This window comes from Rhinopithecus roxellana, chromosome 10, assembly GCF_007565055.1.
Source record: "Rhinopithecus roxellana isolate Shanxi Qingling chromosome 10, ASM756505v1, whole genome shotgun sequence".
NCBI classification, from domain to species: domain Eukaryota; kingdom Metazoa; phylum Chordata; class Mammalia; order Primates; family Cercopithecidae; genus Rhinopithecus; species Rhinopithecus roxellana.
The window spans coordinates 25,280,270-25,298,394 of record NC_044558.1 but is presented as its reverse complement, the minus strand read 5'-3'; positions in this window follow the sequence as shown (position 1 = coordinate 25,298,394).

Below are 18,125 nucleotides of genomic sequence, written 5' to 3'. Positions count from 1 at the left end.
ACATTTCTTCTTTCATATCTTAAAGTGACTGCCTGGCACCAGATATCTCCAGTAATTCTATTAGTTTCCTGTAGGCCTTGTCCCCAAGAGGCTCAAGCTGAGAATGCCAAATTCTCTTCCCCTTTATCACTGCCTGCTCTGTGTCTAGCTTGGATGGCTCCAGCACAGGGTCCAGGGGTCAGCTGACTGGTTCAAGCTCAGTTTCACTATTTATTTGTTAGGTGATTTGGGGCAAGTTATCTGACTTCTCTGTGCTTTGGTTTCCCCATCTATAAGCTTAGTCTCTATGTATAAAGTCTTTAGAAATGCCTGGCATACATTATGTTCAATGTGTTTTTGCTTACTAGTATTATTAGGCTCCCTCCAAAGTGTAGGTCTATCCTGACTTTATAATCTCCAATCTTTAAATATTTGCACTTTACTCTTCTGTTGGCTGGCATTTTATATTGCTTAATGGATGTTTTCTGCATGAGGTAATCCAACTAGCAATTTAAATTCAGTGCTTCCAGATTTGTAAAACATGTTAATTATAGCTTCAATGATCTTTAGAAGGAAAGAGGACATGGGCAAATGGACAAATCCATTTCTTCATATTAACCTTAATAATTTGGTATTAAATTGAACATAGAGAAAATGGGTCTAGAACAAAGTCTCAAGATTTTATTTCACACAGTTTATACACAGGTACAATTTTATATTTTCAATCTAGAAACTCAATTTTAATTAATTGACTGGCTGATATGAACATCAATATAGCATGGGCTTCCTCAGAGTTCATTGTCTCAAACTTCATGGTTTTTAATCCCAATTTCACAACTTACTACCTGTGTGACTTTGGAAAATTTAATTAACCTTTTTGTATCTCACTTTCCTTATCTAGAAGAGATAAATAATAATTATACCTAATTATAGGGTCGGTATGGGAATTAAATGAGTAAGTATTTATAAAGTACTTAGCAAACAGTCTAGTACTTGGTAAATGCTATATATACATTTCTTTAATTATATAAATAAGTGTTAGGTATCACTATAATGGCACAGAGAGTGACTAGAAAATAGTAGTTTCAGTTAGATATTTTGCAATATGATTTTCACTGGGCTTTCATCAACATCATCCGTCAAGATCAGAAGAGATTCCATTCACTCACTGGAGTTACTGAAAAAGTCCCCCTTGCGACTTTGTAAAATTGGCCTTGGAACCAGTTCTAGTATGAATCTGAGAAAGGTTTCTCTGGCCCTAGAGTGACATTAACAGGCCTCATGAGTAAACCTATAGGTGCACAATGGGTTTGAGTGGTCAACATGACAGTGATAGGCCATATTTCTCTGCCTCTTGCCTTCATGATACGAGCATTAACCTTCTGTAATACCCAACAAGTGTCCTAGAAACTTCTGACACAAGGCCTTATTTATTAAAAAAAAAAAAAGGTTTGGGTAATCATGCAAATTTTAAGTATGTTGATTTCTTTATTATTAGATTATTATTATTATACTTTAAGTTCTGGGATACATGTGTGGAATGTACAGGTTTGTTACATAGGTATACACATGCCATGGTGGTTTGTTACACCCATCAACCCATCATCTACATTAGGTATTTCTTCTAATGCTATCCCTCCCCTAGTTCCCCATACCCCGACAGGCCCCAGTGTGTGATGTTGATTTCTTAAAGACAACTTGACCTTTGGAAATCACATAGATGTCTCAAAGCATTTCAAACTCCACATATCTAAAACCAAACTCAATTACTTTCCTTATGTTCACTAAACTAGCTCCTCCTGAGTTTTCTAAGCTCCCTCATCCAACCTAAAGAATGTGTCCCGGTCAATATCTTATTCTTTCTCATTACCCCACCATCACCCATGGTCATGTATTGAGTCTTAATAATTATGGTTCTAAAGCATCCTTTCATTTTATTCCTCTCCCATAAACACTACCCTGGTCAGACCTTCTATTGTTGATAAATGAGGAGGTGCTATCCAGACTTCATTCTTACTGGACTGGTTGGGTGGTCAAAAATATTGGCTGAGGCTAAAGGAACATAATAGAAATAGCTGGTTTAAAGACTTAGAAAGACCTATGAAATGAATTAAAAGGTATAAATTGGCACAGACCATGAAATAAGCCAGATTTTGATTAAATTGAAATATGATCTATGGTTATATTATGCTTAGGCTCTTAGTGATTATTGGATCAGTGGCATCACTGCTATGATCCTGACAGTAAAAATACTCTTGGAAAATGTGATCACTCAGGCAATGTTGGCAAGTGTCTACTATTTGTAAGTACTTATAATGCTTTTGGAACCAACTCTTGATCTACATCAAATTCTAACAAACTTAATTATCTGATTTCCAAGCTTGCAACAAATTAAGATTATTTCATTAGAAGACGGGGAAAAAGAAGGGAATAAATATTGATAGAGGCCAAAAGTGACATCTAACAGCAAGGAAGTGAGAACTATCACAAAAAGTAGATATGAAAACTAAAAATAGCACATTTCTGGAGCATTAAACCTGGGGAAAAGTAAAAAAGAACTTTTGCTATTGAAAAAATACTGCTTCAGCTCCTTTTCTTTTCTCTGTGTGTTTTTTGTTTGTTTGTTTGTTTGTTTGTTTGTTTGTTTGTTTTTTGAGACACAGTCTTACTCTATCATTCAGGCTGGAGCGCAATGGCATGATCACAGCTCACTGCAGCCTTTAACCTCCCAGGCTCAAGTGACCTCCCACATCAGCCTCCCAAGTAGCTGGGACCACAGGCGTGCACTATCAAGTCCAGATAAATTTTTTTTATTATTTTTGTAGAGACAAAGTCTCCCTATGTTGCCCAGGCTGGTCTCAAACTCCTGGGCTCAAGCATTCCACCCACCTCGGCCTCCCAAAGTGCTGAGATTACGGGCGTGAGCCATCATGCCTGGACTGAATGTTCAATCTATCTCAACCAATTGTTGTAGAAAGTACTACTTGCCATAAAGCAACCAGTCCCTTACTTTAGTTTTAGATTTTTGAGAGGTCATATGCATTCTAACTTTATAGGTATCACTGTATATTATCTACTCTCATTCCAGGGCAGAATCCTAATCATATTATTTATAGACAATTCATAAGCTGTTTCATACTTAGACATTTTGGTTTCCCTTAATAGGAGCCTTTTTGTCCATTTTTCATGTAGCATATAATCAGGAGGGGTGCCCTATCTTTGTACAATGACAGGGGTAAGGTTTTCCACCTCACATTCAGTACTCTTTCTGTTTGGTAACATTTGGAGGCTTACCTGCTTCCTTGATATGGTATTCCCCATGCTCCACTTCATTTGCCAAGCTATTTGCAGACAGGCACTATCTACTCTACTCCACGGTAAGCTTTTCCAAAGAGAGATCTATGTTCATTAAAGTAAAATAGTAAATAAATTAAAAAAAAGAAACTACTAAAAAAAAAAATAAGAAGAAAGGAAAGCTTATCAACAAACACTGTGAGGAGTAGGCAGAATGAGCTGTGACGTTTTGAATTCTGAATTTTTAAATAAAGAATAGATGAAAAACTCTAGAGACCTGCACAACATTGTACCTATAGTTAACAATAATTTATTGTACAATTAAAATTCATTAAAACCGTAAAAAAAAAATTTATGTTCAATTAAGCTCCCTATTAACCTACGTTTTTTTTATGGTGCCCGAAAAATAAGTGTTTGAAAATTAAATGAATGTTGTGACACTTGAAACTGCTGTCTTCAAGAATAAAGTTTCTTCCTGACATAAGATTTTTCATCCTCAGCTCTCTGGATCATTTCTTTGGGACTATAACTTTTAGTTCATAACTTCTCATCATTCAGTTTTACTTAAGTTAACTCCCCATAAACATGTTTCTTACCTTTTATTTGTCTGTAGAGAAGTCCATTTACCACAATTCTACTTGCTTATGAGGTTTTGGGAAGCTTCTGATTGGAAGGTTGTGTGCTGTAGGGAGAGGTTATAAATTATGGTGTTGGCTCTCATTGGGTTCAAATTCAGCCTTTAGCAGAATTAGCTGTGTAGCCTCAGGCAAATATATTAACCTCCGCAATCCCCACGTATGTCATCTCTTAAAATAGACATGAGTAAGGACCCTCCAAAAAAAAAACTGCATTAAGAAACTAGTGATACACTGTTTGATGTCCTTATCTCACATTTGAGACTCAATTAACATAAATGCCCTTCCATTTAGACAGGTTGGTCAGTACTTATTTTCCATGAATATTTGTTTTATTGCTTATATTTTTAATGGAGCAACCTGTGCTTTCTTTTTGCAGGTATTTGGAAGCTCATGCAAGCAAAACCCCTCCTATTACCTCTAGCGGCTATCTGCAAGTTTGAAGGGGTCATATGCCATGACCAAGAATAATATCTCTGCAAATTCTCTCAGTTCTCCCTCTCTTTTGAAAAAAAACACATTTGCCTTTTGAATTCTTATTATTCTCTTTCATATTCTTAGAAACAAAATGATAATAGCTAAGTTCTCACACTTAATTTTAAGCAAATCAACCAAATTATTTCACAGAATGTATGGTCTGGGGGTGGAGACATAAAGAAGAAAAATAGCTGTCATTTGTTAACTGCTGGCCATTGAGGGAGCATTTTCTTTTCCTTTTCTTTTACTATTTTTTAAACTTGTATTTTAAATTTGTGCAGGTTTGTTACATAGGTAAACTTGTGTCATGGGGGTTTGTTGTCCAGATTGTTTCATCACCCAGGCATTAAGCCTAGTACTTATTAGTTACTTTTCCTGAACTTCTCCCTCCTCCCACCCTCCATCCTCCAATAGGTCCCACTGTGTGTTGTTCCCGTCTGTACATCCATGTGTTCTCATCATTTAGGTCCCAGTTATATGAGAACATGCAGTGTTTGGTTTTCTGTTCCTGTGTTAGTTTGCTAAGGATAACAGCCTCCAGCTCCATCCATGTCCTGGCAAAGGACATAATCTCATTCTTTTTTGTGGCTAGATAGTATTTCATGGTGTATATGTACCACATGTTTATTATCCAGTCTATCATTGATGGGCATTTAAACTGATTCCATGTCTTTGCTATTGCGAATACCGCTACAATGAACATGAGTGCTCTTGTGTTTTTTATAACAGAACAATTTATATTCCTTTAAAAATCATCATGAGATACTATCTCACACCAGTCAGAATGACTATTATTAAACAGTCAAAAACTAACAGATGCTGGTGAGGTTGTGGAGAAAAAGGAAGGCTTATATATTGTTTGTGGAAATGTAAATTAGTTCAACCATTGTGGAAGACAGCGTAGTGATTCCTCAAAGGTCTGAAGACAGAAAGACCATTCAATCCAGCAATACCATTACTGGGTATATAACTGGGGGTTGGGGGGTGGGACACTTTCTAATAGCTTATATATGGCAGGTGTATATCTCATTTGCTCAAAATGTACTGCTATTGTAGAATTGATGGGTTGGTGACTAAAATTGCCTTTTTCAGGAGATGATACACATGGGAACTCATATCTGTGGAGATGTTTTTTTGTTTGTTTTTTTGTTTTTGTTTTTTTTTTTTTTTTTTTTAGCTGAGAAGAAAAATACAAGAGTTTTTATTTGTTAAAGAAGTTTCTGAGATAGAGGTTAATGAGAATAGATAGAATAGGATCTGTTCTTCTGTCTGTTTAAAGGGACTTGTTTTAAATAAACCAATGTAGACATTTTGAACATTATTATTTAATTATCACAAAAGAGAACAGAAGCATCTGACTCTGTTACTATTTTAAAAAACTAGTTAAGAATGAATGATGAACTCTTACTATGTGTGTATTAACAAGCAAATGTTCAAAGCCTTGAAAAGTCATCCTTGCCAGGTCAGGTGATGCTTAAGTAGCACGAAAGTGATGGCACTTGCTTCGTGAATCAGGTTGGGGAATATTTTTCTGTAAAAAGAATTTAGACAAGAAATGGTATCAACGACTTGCTTTAACTCTAATTTTGGGGAGCTCTAGATGTTAGCAGGAACAGATGGAGATGCTGCTATAAACACCTACATGCTATGTACTCTGTTTGGACCCAAGAAACAAGGGAAATACATAGCTGGGATGGATCATGACACATTTTTTCATCAGATTTCTTCTGCCTTTACCAAAAGAAAATACTAATTATACTATTTTTGGTCTGAGTGGAAATCACATGTTGATGTCTGTGTTAGTCTGTCCTCATGCTGCTAACAAAGTCATACTCAAGACTGGGTAATTTATAAAGGAAAGTGGTTTAATTGACTCACAGTTCCACTTGGCTGGGGAGGTCTCACAATCATGGTGGAAGGCAAATGAGGAGCAAAGTCATATCTTACATGGCAGCAAGCAAGAGAGCTTATTCAGGGGAACTCCCATTTATAAAACCGTCAGATCTCCTGAGACTTATTCACTATCATGAGAACAGTATGAGGAAAACCGCCTCCATGATTAAAAAATTATCTCCACCTGGCCCCACTCTTGACACATGGGGATTATTACAATTCAAGTTGAGATTTGGGTGGGGACAGAGCCAAATCATATCAATGTCAATATTAGGGGTGCTCTCTGATGGTGGGTGTGATTTCAACCCCTAAATCAGAGGTAGCAGAGTTGTCAATTTTACCATTTGGGAAGGTGGGTGTTGCTAGGAGGAGCAGTAACAGAAAAAGAGTCTCTTTGCATGAACCTATTTTCTCATCTTTAGGGGTTTTTCAGCATTTACCCGTTTAAGAAACACTAAAAATAAACTTTTTGTGTAGTTCCATAGAAAGGGGCCATAACTGAGAAAAGGGATGGAGAAGGGTTTATGGTGTAGTTTCAAATTTGGAGATAAATAGTTTTTTAAAACCCAGCCCCATGACATGGGTAGAAATTTCAATTTCAAATCCAAGCAATTTGAGTGTGAATTACCAGTTCTTACCTTGGGTAACCATGGAGCTATTTCTCTTACGATTGTTTCCTAATGAGTTGGGAAAAAAATCAGGAAATACAGCATCGCTGGCATTTTACTTCACTCTGATGTGGTCCAAGCATTAAAGCAAATACAGTCAGACACAGACCTAATGATTCACCACTTGAAGAATAAAATTATGATATATTTAGGAAACGTTATTCATGATTGCTATTTCATAAACAATTCTCTTTCTTGAAGATATATTTTCAGTGTTGTAACAATCACATGTTGACACTGATTTTCATGAAATCCTTGAGAAGTTAGCTATACTTACAAAGAAAATCATAGCAAGACTAGATGGAGATACAGAAACAAGTAGTAAAGTCACTACCTTCCTTGACCACCCAATCAAAATAAGACATCTTCTCTTCCCTACCTGCATTTTTGTTTTCTTAGTACCCTGTTTTCTTTATCGTCTTGGCACATATAACAATTTGTGTTCGTATGAGTGCATTTGTATATATTTACGCAAACCTTGATACTATATTTTTGGACACTCTTACTAAATCAGTGGGATTAAGAGGCCATGTTGGGGGTGTGTGTGTGTATATGTGTGTATGTGTATGTGTATGTGTATGTAGGTGTGTATATACATGTATATGTGTATGCTGAAACAACTGGAATTTGAAAGTTAACATTGTGGAGAAAATGGAATTGCAAAGATGAAAGGCTCTTCTTTGTACCCAAAGGAGACAAGTCTTGGCATATTGTGGAGTGGGTGAGGCATTGAGAAACTGAGCTGAAAACCACCACTAAAATGAAGAGAACCTAACAGAGGTTTTACCAAACTCATAGGGATACAAACACAAAAATTAGACTATGGAGCTACCAAGAAATCACAACTTAATGGTGCAAAATACTGGAGAGCAGAGAGGGGCAGAGAAATGAGCCTGACATTCTGGAGTTTTTCATTTCAGACATGTGTCATATTTTAAAGCTTCCCAGGACAACAGAACAAGAAGTTAAGAACACCCATGAGAAGCAGTATAGAATTTTTGTCCCACAGCGGCAAGGAAATAAAATTGGAGTTCAGAGTTTACCAAAAAGAGAAGATGCATCAGTAAGCACCCCAGGTGTTAGCTGAAGTTCCCAAAGAGCTACCTCCTAGGATCAGGGAGGTGAATCAGTAAGACTGAGCCTCATTAAATTATTTCTGTACTCTGCCTTGAGTCTGATAAGTCCCTGAGTGTATCAGGAAACCTGCCCTTATTTAGACTATTTTCAGAGGACATGGTGAGACCTCTCTGGAGAAGGAACACTTCAACCAGAAGTCTATAATTATTCATGCATATTACTCAGTAATCAATGCTAATTTGCCTGGTATGCCAGGAAATATAATTAAGAGAAAATATATAGAGAAAGAGACCTAGCTAGTTGGTCTAGTTATAGGAGATATCAAATACAGACAGCCCCTGACTTACGATGTCTTGACTTACAATTTTTTTTACTTTAGACTTTACAATGGTGCAAAAGCAATACTCATGCAGTAGAAACCAAACTTCAATTATCCATAAAACCATTTTGTTCTTCTGCTTTCAGAACAAGATTTAATAAATGCCATAAAATATTTAACACTTTCTTATAAACTAGAGTTTGTATTAGATGATTTTGCCTAATTGCAGGCTAATGCAAGTGTTCTGAGCCTGTTTAAGGTAGACTAAGCTAAGCTATGATGTTTAATAGGTTAGGTGTATTAAATGAATTTTGGGTCATGATAATTTTAACTTATTATATACATTTATTGGGATGCAAACATACCATAAGTTGAGAAAAATCTGTGTAAATATTAAAATAACTGTGATTAAAATATCCAAGGAAATACATTGCAAGATAAAGAAATTACAAAGGAGAATCAGAATCTATAAAAAAAAAAATCAAATGGGAACTCTAGAACTTAAAAATACAGCCATTGAGGTTAAAAATTCAACTGATGGGTTAAGAGCAGATTGAAAACTGAAGAAAAGAGGATTAGTAAAATAGAAATTAGGTCAGTAGAAAATATCTAGGTGGAGTCAGAGAACAAAAAGTATTCTTTAAAAAATACATAAATCAGCATGTATTAGTCAGGTTCTCTAGAGGGACAGAACTAATAGGATATATATATATATATATATATATATCATATATATATATATGAGAGTTTATTACATAGTATTAACTCACATGATCATAAGGTCCCATACAGGCCATCTGCAAGCTGAGGAGCAAGGAAGCCAGTCTGAGTCCCAGAGCTGAAGAACTTGGAGTCTGATGTTCAAGAGCAGGAAGCATTCAGCATGGGAGAAAGATGTAGATTGGGAGCCTAAGCTAGTCTAGCCTTTTCAAATTTTCTGCCTGCCTGATGCCCTGGTTGTGCTGGCAGCTGATGAGATGGTGCCCATTCAGATTAAGGGTGGGTCTGCCTTTCCCAGCCCACTGACTCAAATGTTAGTCTCCTTTGGCAACACCCTCACAGACACACCCAGGATCAATACTTTGCATCCTTCAATCCAATCAGATTTACACTCAGTATTAATCATCACAAGTCCACCCCTTAACTTGAACCCACACACATCTCCTGAGATCACATGTAATCTTCAAGTAAAGACAATAATAAGGTAATAATTACCCCAACAGAATATAACTATCCTTTGTACAATCAGATGCACCAATCCCCAATCCAAATGCTGTTACATATTTAAGTAACAATACTTAAATGCTGATGTGAAGTCAATAAATCTGATGTCACATGATAAAGGAGAAAAAAATAAAACGAAGGTATTTTCTTAGTCCAAGTGTATATATGCACAAACATGTTTTTAACAAAAGAAGGAGGAAATCCTCATGACAATTACAGTCCTCGTTTCTGCAGCTGGGCACGTGGTCATAGCTGGTATTGATGACTACCTTCTTCTACTACCCATTCTGTATTATCTTTGCCTTCAACAAACATTTCAGCAGGTCATGCTTTTTTATTTTCCTGGTGGAGTGACCCAAACCTTCACTCCTGAAGGGTGTGGGCCATTTGTAGTCCTGCCTGAATTGGGCTGTTGTGGTTTCTCATTGACCTTAATCACAGGGCATGGAAATACTAAGAGACGCCCTAATGAATCTCCTGTATTATGTGCATACTTTTCCTTACCTCTGTTGTGGAGTAGTAGACTAATTTCTGGGTCAGTCACTACAGTCAACAATCTAATTCCCTTCCTAGCCTGTTGACTTAAAGGTAGGAAGAGCCCAAAGTGTCCAGGTGGCAATCATAACTTCCAGTTTAATGGAATAACTGTAATTTCTAGTGGCAGTGTTCCTCCCTCTGGAACTAAGACCTCTAGGCCAGCTAAATGCTGAGGGAACCGGAATTTAATGCTGAGGGAACAGGAAGCAAAAATTTTGCTAGTGGATCACTAGGGGTGATGGTGAGTGGTGCCACTTCCACTTCCACCCCTTGATTCCTGGACCTGTGTTTCCTGGCTATGGGAGAAACAGGAACAGTACCATATATTGGATGCTGATTAAGAGCATACATAGCCTTCTGGAGAACTCTGCCCCAGCCCTGCAAAGTATTGTCATCTAGTTGGCATTGTAGTTGTAACTTCAAAAGACCATTTCACCATTCTATCAATCCAGCTGCTTCAGGATATGGGGAACATGGCAAGACCAGTGAATTCCATGAGCATGAGCCCACTGCCACACTTCTTCAGCCATAAAGTGAGTGCCTTGGTCAGAGGCAATGCTACATGGAATACCATGACAGTGGATAACACATTCTGTGAGTCCGTGGGTGATAGTTTTGGCAGAAGTGTTGCATGCAGGATAAGCAAAACCATATCTGGAGTAAGTGTCTATTCCAGTGAGGACAAACTACTGCCCTTTCCATGATGGAAGAGGTCCAATATAATCAACCTGCCATCAGGTAGCTGGCTGATTACCCTGAGGAATGGTGCCATGTTGAGGGCTCAGTGTTTGTCCCTGCTGCTGGCAATTGGCCACTCAGCAGTGGCCATAACCAGATCAGTCTTAGTGAGTGGAAGTCCATGTTGCTGAGCCCATGTGAAACCTCCATCCCTACCACCATGGCCACTTTGTTCATGGACCCATTGGACAATGATAGAGGTGGCTGAGTAAAGAGGCTGAGTGGTGTCCACAGAATTGGTCATTTTATCCCCTTTACTATTAAAATCCTCCTCTGCTGAGGTCACCCGTTGATGAGCACTCATATGGGATACAATTATCTTCACAGTTTTTGACTCAAGAAGAGAGATCCATCCACCTTTCCCCAAATTTCCTTGTCGCCAATTTTCCAATCATGCTTCTTTCAAGTTTCTGACCATCTAGCCAAATCACTGGCTACAGCCCATGAATCAGTATATAATCACACAGTTGATCATTTCTCCTTCCGTGCAAAGAGCACAACCAGTGCACTGCTCGAAGTTCTGCCCACTGGGAAGATTTCTCTTCATCGCTGTCCTTCAGGGATGTCCTAGAAAGGGGCTACAGTGCTGCAGCTGTCCACTTTTGAATGATGCCTGCATATCGTGCAGAACCATCTGGGAACCAGGCCCTAGTCTTTTCGTCCTCTGTCAACTGATCATAGGGAACTTCCCATAAGGCCATTGGTGCAGGATAGGGGAGATAAGGCAGGGTGACTGGAGTGGAGACCACAGGCATTTGAGCCACTTCCTCATGTAACTTACTTGTGCCTTCAGGACCTGCTCCAGCCCAGTCACATATATGCCACTTCCATTTGATGATGAAATGCGGCTGTGCACAACCCACTTTATGGCTAAATGGATCAGAAAGCACCTAGTTCATGATAGGCAGTTCAGGTAGCATAGCGACTTGATGATCCATAGTCAAACCTTCAGTTTCCACCAAAGCCCAGCAATTGGCCAAGAGCTGTTTCTCGAAAGGAAAGCGGTTATCTGCAGAAGATGACAGGGCCTTGCTCCAAAATCCCAGAGGCCTTTGCTGTGATTCACCTATGGGGGCCTGCCAAAGGCTCCAAACAGCATCCCTATCTGCCACTGACACCTCAAGCACCATTGGATCTGCTGGGTCATATGTTCCAAGTGGCAGAGCAACTTGTACAGCAGCCCGGACCTGTTGCAGAACCTTCTCCTGTTCTGGACCCCTCTCAAAACTGGCAGCCTTTCAGGCCACTCAATAAATGGGCTGAAGTAACACACCCAAATGAGGAATGTGTTGTTTCTAAAATCTACATAGGCCCTCTAGGCATTGTGCCTCTTTCTTGGTTGTAGGAGGGGCCAAATGCAGCAACTTATCCTTCACCTTAGAAGGAATATCTTGACAGGCTCCACACCACTGGGTCCCTAGAAATTTTACTAAGGTGGAAGGTCCCTGAATTTTAGTCAGATTTATTTCCCATCCTCCGGTACACACATGTCTCATTAATAAGTCTAGTGTGTTTGATACTTCTTGCTCACTGGATCTAATCAACATAATACCATCAATGTAATGGACCAGTGTGATATCTTGTTGAAGTGAAAAGCAGTCAAGGTCTCTCTGAATAAAATTATGACACAAAGCCAGGGAGTTGCCCTGAGATAGAACAGTAAAGGTATATTGCTGGCCTTGCCCGCTGAAGGCAAATTGCTTCTGGTGGGCCTTAAGGACAGGAATGGAGAAAAAGACATTTCCCAAGCCAATGACTGCATATCAGGTACCAGGAGAGATGTGTTAATTTGCTCAAGCAATGAAACCACATCTGGCACAGCAGATGAAACTGGAGTCACCACTTGGTTAAGCTTACAATAATCCACTGTTATTCTCAAAGATCCATCTGTTTTCTGCATAGGCCAATAGGAGAGTTGAATGGGGATGTGGTGGGAATCGCCACCTCTGTGTCTTTCAAATCCCTGATGGTGTCACTAATCTCCGCAGTCCCTCCAGGGATGCAATATTGTTTTTGATTTACTATTTTTCTAGGTAGAGGAAGCTTTAATATCTTCCATTTGGCGTTTCCTACCATAATAGCCCTCACCCTACCAGTCAGGGAGCCAATGTGGGGGTTATGCCAGCTGCTAAGAATGTCTATGCCAATTATGCATTCCTGCACTAAGGAAGTGACCACAGGATGAGTCTGGGGACCAACTGGACCTGCTGTAAGTTGGACCTGAGTTAAAACTCCATTAATTACCTGACCTCCATAAGCCCCTAGTTTAACTGGAGGTTCAAAATAATGTTTTGTGTCCCCTGGAATCAACATCAGCTCAGAGCTGGTGTCCAGTAATCCCCGAAGTGTCTGATCATTTCCCTTTCCCCAATACACAATTACACTGGTAAAAGGCCAAAGGTCTCCTTGGGGAAGGATGGCAGAAAGATTAACAGCATAAATTGTCAGTAGTGTAGTGGGATCCTTCCCCAAGGGGACTTGGCCTCCCCTTCCTTCAAGGGGTTCTGGGTTTGTAAACCAGCTCAAATCTGGAAATTTATTGAGGGACCATGATTCTCTGTTTTTATAATTCAAATTAGTATTTTGTCCATTTGACCTGGAAGTCTTTGGCTTATATAAATTAAGTAGGAATACAGTAGGCTTCCTATCCATTTCACTTCTAGGGAAACTGTGATTAATCAGTCAATGCCAGAACTCCACACGGGTCAGACTATTCTGATTGGTGCTTTGCCTCTGCTGTCCATTACGGTAGCTTCACCCACCTTGGCTTTGATGGTTGAGTGCTGCCATTTGGCTCCTGCCACCTTGGGGTCCAATTATTTCTATTGTATTTAAGTTTTGTAGTTGAGTGACTGTGATCCCCACCCTTTAGTTCTGACATACAGAGAAGAGCAGTTACAGGGCTCTGCAAAGATACAGGTGCTACCCTCACAAATCTATTTCACAAAGGATTGGTAAAAGGTATATCTTCTGGACTCTCCCAGCTGGGATGAGTAGGTCCAAAGTGACTAACCCATTTCACCATCCCAATCTCCCTAAGTCTTTAGATCTCTTTTTCTGCAATAAACCAAGGGAGATAAGGCATTTCCAGCTGGGTCACAGTGGGCCACGGTTTAATTCATATTTCAGCTACCCAAGCAAATAAACTATTAGAACCTTTTTTAAACTACCTGAGTTGCAGCATTAAATGCAGAGTCCCTACTTAGTGGGCCCAAATTAATACAGTCTGATCCGACTCTATGTTCCTTCCGCCATTATCCCACACTCCTAATATCCATTCCCAAACCTGTTCTCCAGATTTCTGCTTATATAAATTAGAAAACTCAAGCAGTATGTTACCAGTGTAGCATGCCTCCTCATGGGTCACACTATGAACCTTGCCTCTACGGGCCTGCTTGGACTTTAGTCTAGTTATAGGTCTAGAAGAAAACAGGGTGTTGGGGTAGCTCCTGAGGAGAATCAACATTATCTTGCCTGGAAACTGCCTCAGGGGATGCCGTTACTGTTGCCTCAGATTGCACAGAGTTTATCTCCTCAGACAAAGATGGAAAGGCTAATGGCAGCATGGGTCAGGAAGGGAATGTTGTCACTACTGGGGATGGGGAAGCTGTTTCTTCTGGCAAAGAAGTTTCATCAGAGTTTACAAGCTCAGTGTCTCCAGCTTCATCAGGGTCCTCCCACATATCCCCATTCCAAGTTGCAGAGTCCCATTCTTTTTCAATCAATGCTCTCATTTTAATACTAAACACCTAGTGAGAGTGTGCATGCACCTTTCATCGCAGGTCAGTCAGTTGCATGATAAGAGCTTGTGTCTGTTTTTCCACAATTTCAGCTCTTTCTCTACAGGAGGTAAGGTGCTAACTAAGAGCAATATTAGCAGATTTAAGGCTCTGTATCTGATTCTGAAGCTGAGAGTTAGAATCCCTGAGTTCATCATTTTCTTTCATCACTTTGTCAAGTGAATTTAGGAGCAACCAACCAACTTTGTTGTGTTCTTTGGTTCTCCACATATAGTCAAAGGTATTATGTATAGAGTCACCAAACTTCTTGCCTCTCATGAGCAGTTAATCAGTAGTGCCAAATGCATTTATTTTCCATAACTTTCTAAACAATTCATACCAAGGATTATCAGTGTTCTCCATTCTATTAGAGGTAGACTCCTTAGCATTTTTCAGTCTAATCATATTAAGCAGTCAACAGCATAAGAAAATGCAGGAGACATGGTGAAAATATTTAACATATGTGTGCTTCAAATAATAGAAGAGAGGGAAAGATAGAATGGAATAGAAGTGATATTTGAAAAAAAATTATTAGAAATGTAAAAAAATTTCCAAAATTAATAGACTTCAAACCACAGATTTAAAGAATGCTGCAAACTCCAAGTAGGATTTACAACAAAGAAAAATACATCTAGCCTCAGAACGATAAAATTACTGAAAGCCAAATTCAAACAAAAATTTTAAAAGCAGCAAATGAACAAAGACACATTATATTAGGTCGGTGCAAAAGTAATCATGGTTTTGTCATTAAAAATAATGGCAAAATAATTAGAAATAATGGCAAAAATCACGATTAGTTTTGCACCAACCTAATATTTAAAATAACATTACTAAGACTAACACATTACTTCTAAACAGAAACAAAAGAAACCAGAATAAAATAAAATGGTATCTTTAAAACACTAAAAGATAATGTTTCTTGATATAGAAATTAGTATCAAGTAAAAATATTAATTAAAAAAATGATATGCATATATGTCTAAGCAAACAAAAACTAAGAAAATTTATCACCAGAATGCAAAATTTTAAAAATGCTAATCAAGTCCTTCTTTAAGCAGAAGGAAAATATATCACAGATAAACACAGAAATGCAGAAAGGAAGAAATAGAAAGGGAAAGAATAAATATATGTATATATATAAATAAATAATAACTTTATAAAACAATAATGAAACAAATAATAAAATTTGAATGCATGATAACAAAATCTGAGAACGTCTAATGGAATATTAAGATCATAATAAACATTGACTTGGAAGTGGTGAAAACATTCATTTATTTTAGGCTATAACAAGTCAATGATGCATGTAAACATTGTAATTTATAGAGTATTAACTGAAACTATGCTAAATAAATGTATAAATAATAAATCAAGGGGAAATGAATAATGAAAAATATTTGACTAATCAAAAGAAAGTAAGAATGAGAGAAAGGAGTATAAAACAGGAGAAAACTAACATTATATATATGATGATATACAAAAAATCAACTATATAAGTAAATACGAAATATATGTGTACTAAATGCCTCATTTAAAAAATCAGGTAAAAACACAAGTGTGCACACCTTATAAGAGATACCTCTTTGATGTAAGGTCCCTTGAGAGTAAAAAGAAGGAAAAAGATATACATGTAAACACTAACCAAAGAAAGCTGGTATAGCTGTACCAACATCAAAGAAATACTTTATAATAAAAATTATTATTAAAGATTAAGAAAAATACTTTGTATTAATAAAAGGCCCAGTATACCACTTAAACAATTCTAAATGTATACATACCAAGTAAATAGTTTAAAAATAATTGTAAAGCAAAATTAAACAGAAGCCAACAGAGAAATAGAAAAAAACAATCATGATGGGATACTAACACACTTTATTTAATAATGATAAAGCAAGGAGAAAAAAAGTCCTTAAGGATATTAAAGATGGAAACAACACAGTTAATCACTTTGACCTGATTGACATTTATGAACACTATATCCATCAACAGAATAAACATTACTTTCGTATACCCATCCTAACCTACAGTGATGAGGAGTCAAACCACCTCCCTAAATGGGAAATGTCAAAGAAGACCAATGGAAAGTTAAGACTTTCAACACCACCCAGCACTAAAGGGGTACCTCTGCCTATGGTGTAGATGGAGGCAATGTGAGAAGCAGTAATGAGACATTCCTACATCCACCAACCAAAACGGTATCAATAGAGACCTAATGGGACCCAAACTCCCAATCCTCCCCAACAGGAACCGGAAGCATCCCCCTCAAGCATTAACAGAGAATGAGCAGGAAACTTGGACTTCTGTTCCACCCAGCAGTAAAGAAGTGCTGTTCTCTTGCTGTGTAGAAGATCCTTAGTTTAATTAGATCCCATTTGTCAATTTTGGCTTTTGTTGCCATTGCTTTTGGTGTTTTAGTCATGAAGTCTTTGCCCAAGCCTATGTCCTGAATAGTATTGCATAGGTTTTCTTGTGGGGTTTTTATGGTTTTGGGTTTTACATTTAAGTCTTAGTCCACCTTGAGTTAATTTTTGTATCAGGTGTAAAGAAGGGGTCTAGTTTCAGTTTTCTGCCTATGGCTAGCCAGTTTTCCCAACACCATTTATTAAATAGGGAATCCTTTCCCCATTGCTTGTTTTTGTTGGATTTGTGGAAGACCAGATGGTTGTAGACATGTGGTGTTTTTCTGAGGTCTCTGTTCTGTTCCATTGGTCTATATATCTGTTTTGGTAACAGTACCATGCTGTTTTGGTTACTGTAGCCTTGTAGTATAGTTTGAAGTCAGGTAGCATGATGCCTCCAGCTTTGTTCTTTTTGCTTAGGATTCTCTTGGCTATACGAGCTCCTTTTTAGTTCTGTATGAAATTTAAAGTAGTTTTTTCTAATTCAGTGAAGAAAGTTAATGGTAGCTTGATGGGAATAGCATTGAATCTATAAATTACTTTGGACAGTATGGCCATTTTCACGATATCGATTCTTCCTTTCCATGAGCATGGAATGTTTTTTCATTTGTTTGTGTCCTCCTTATTTCCTTGAGCAGTGGTTTGTAGTTCTACTTGAAGAGGTCCTTCACGTCCCTTGTAAGTTTTATTCCTCGGTATCTTATTCTCTTTGTAGCAATTGTGAATGGGCATTCACTCATGATTTGGCTCTGTCTATTGTTAGTGTACAGGAATGCTTGTGATTTTTGCACATTGATTTTGTATCCTGAGACTTTGCTGAAGTTGCTTATCAGCCTAAGAAGTTTTGGGGCTGAGATGATGGGGTATTCTATATATAGAATCATGTCTTCTGCAAATAGACAATTTGGCTTCTTCTCTTCCTATTTGAAAATCCTTTATTTCTTTCTCTTGCTTTATTGCCCTGGCCAGAACTTCCAATTCTATGTTGAACAGGAGTGCTGAGAGGGCAATGTTTTGTGCCGGTTTTCAAAGGTAATGCTTCCAGCTTTTGCCCATGCAGTATAATATTGGCTATGGGTTTGTCACAAATAGTTCTTACTGTTTTG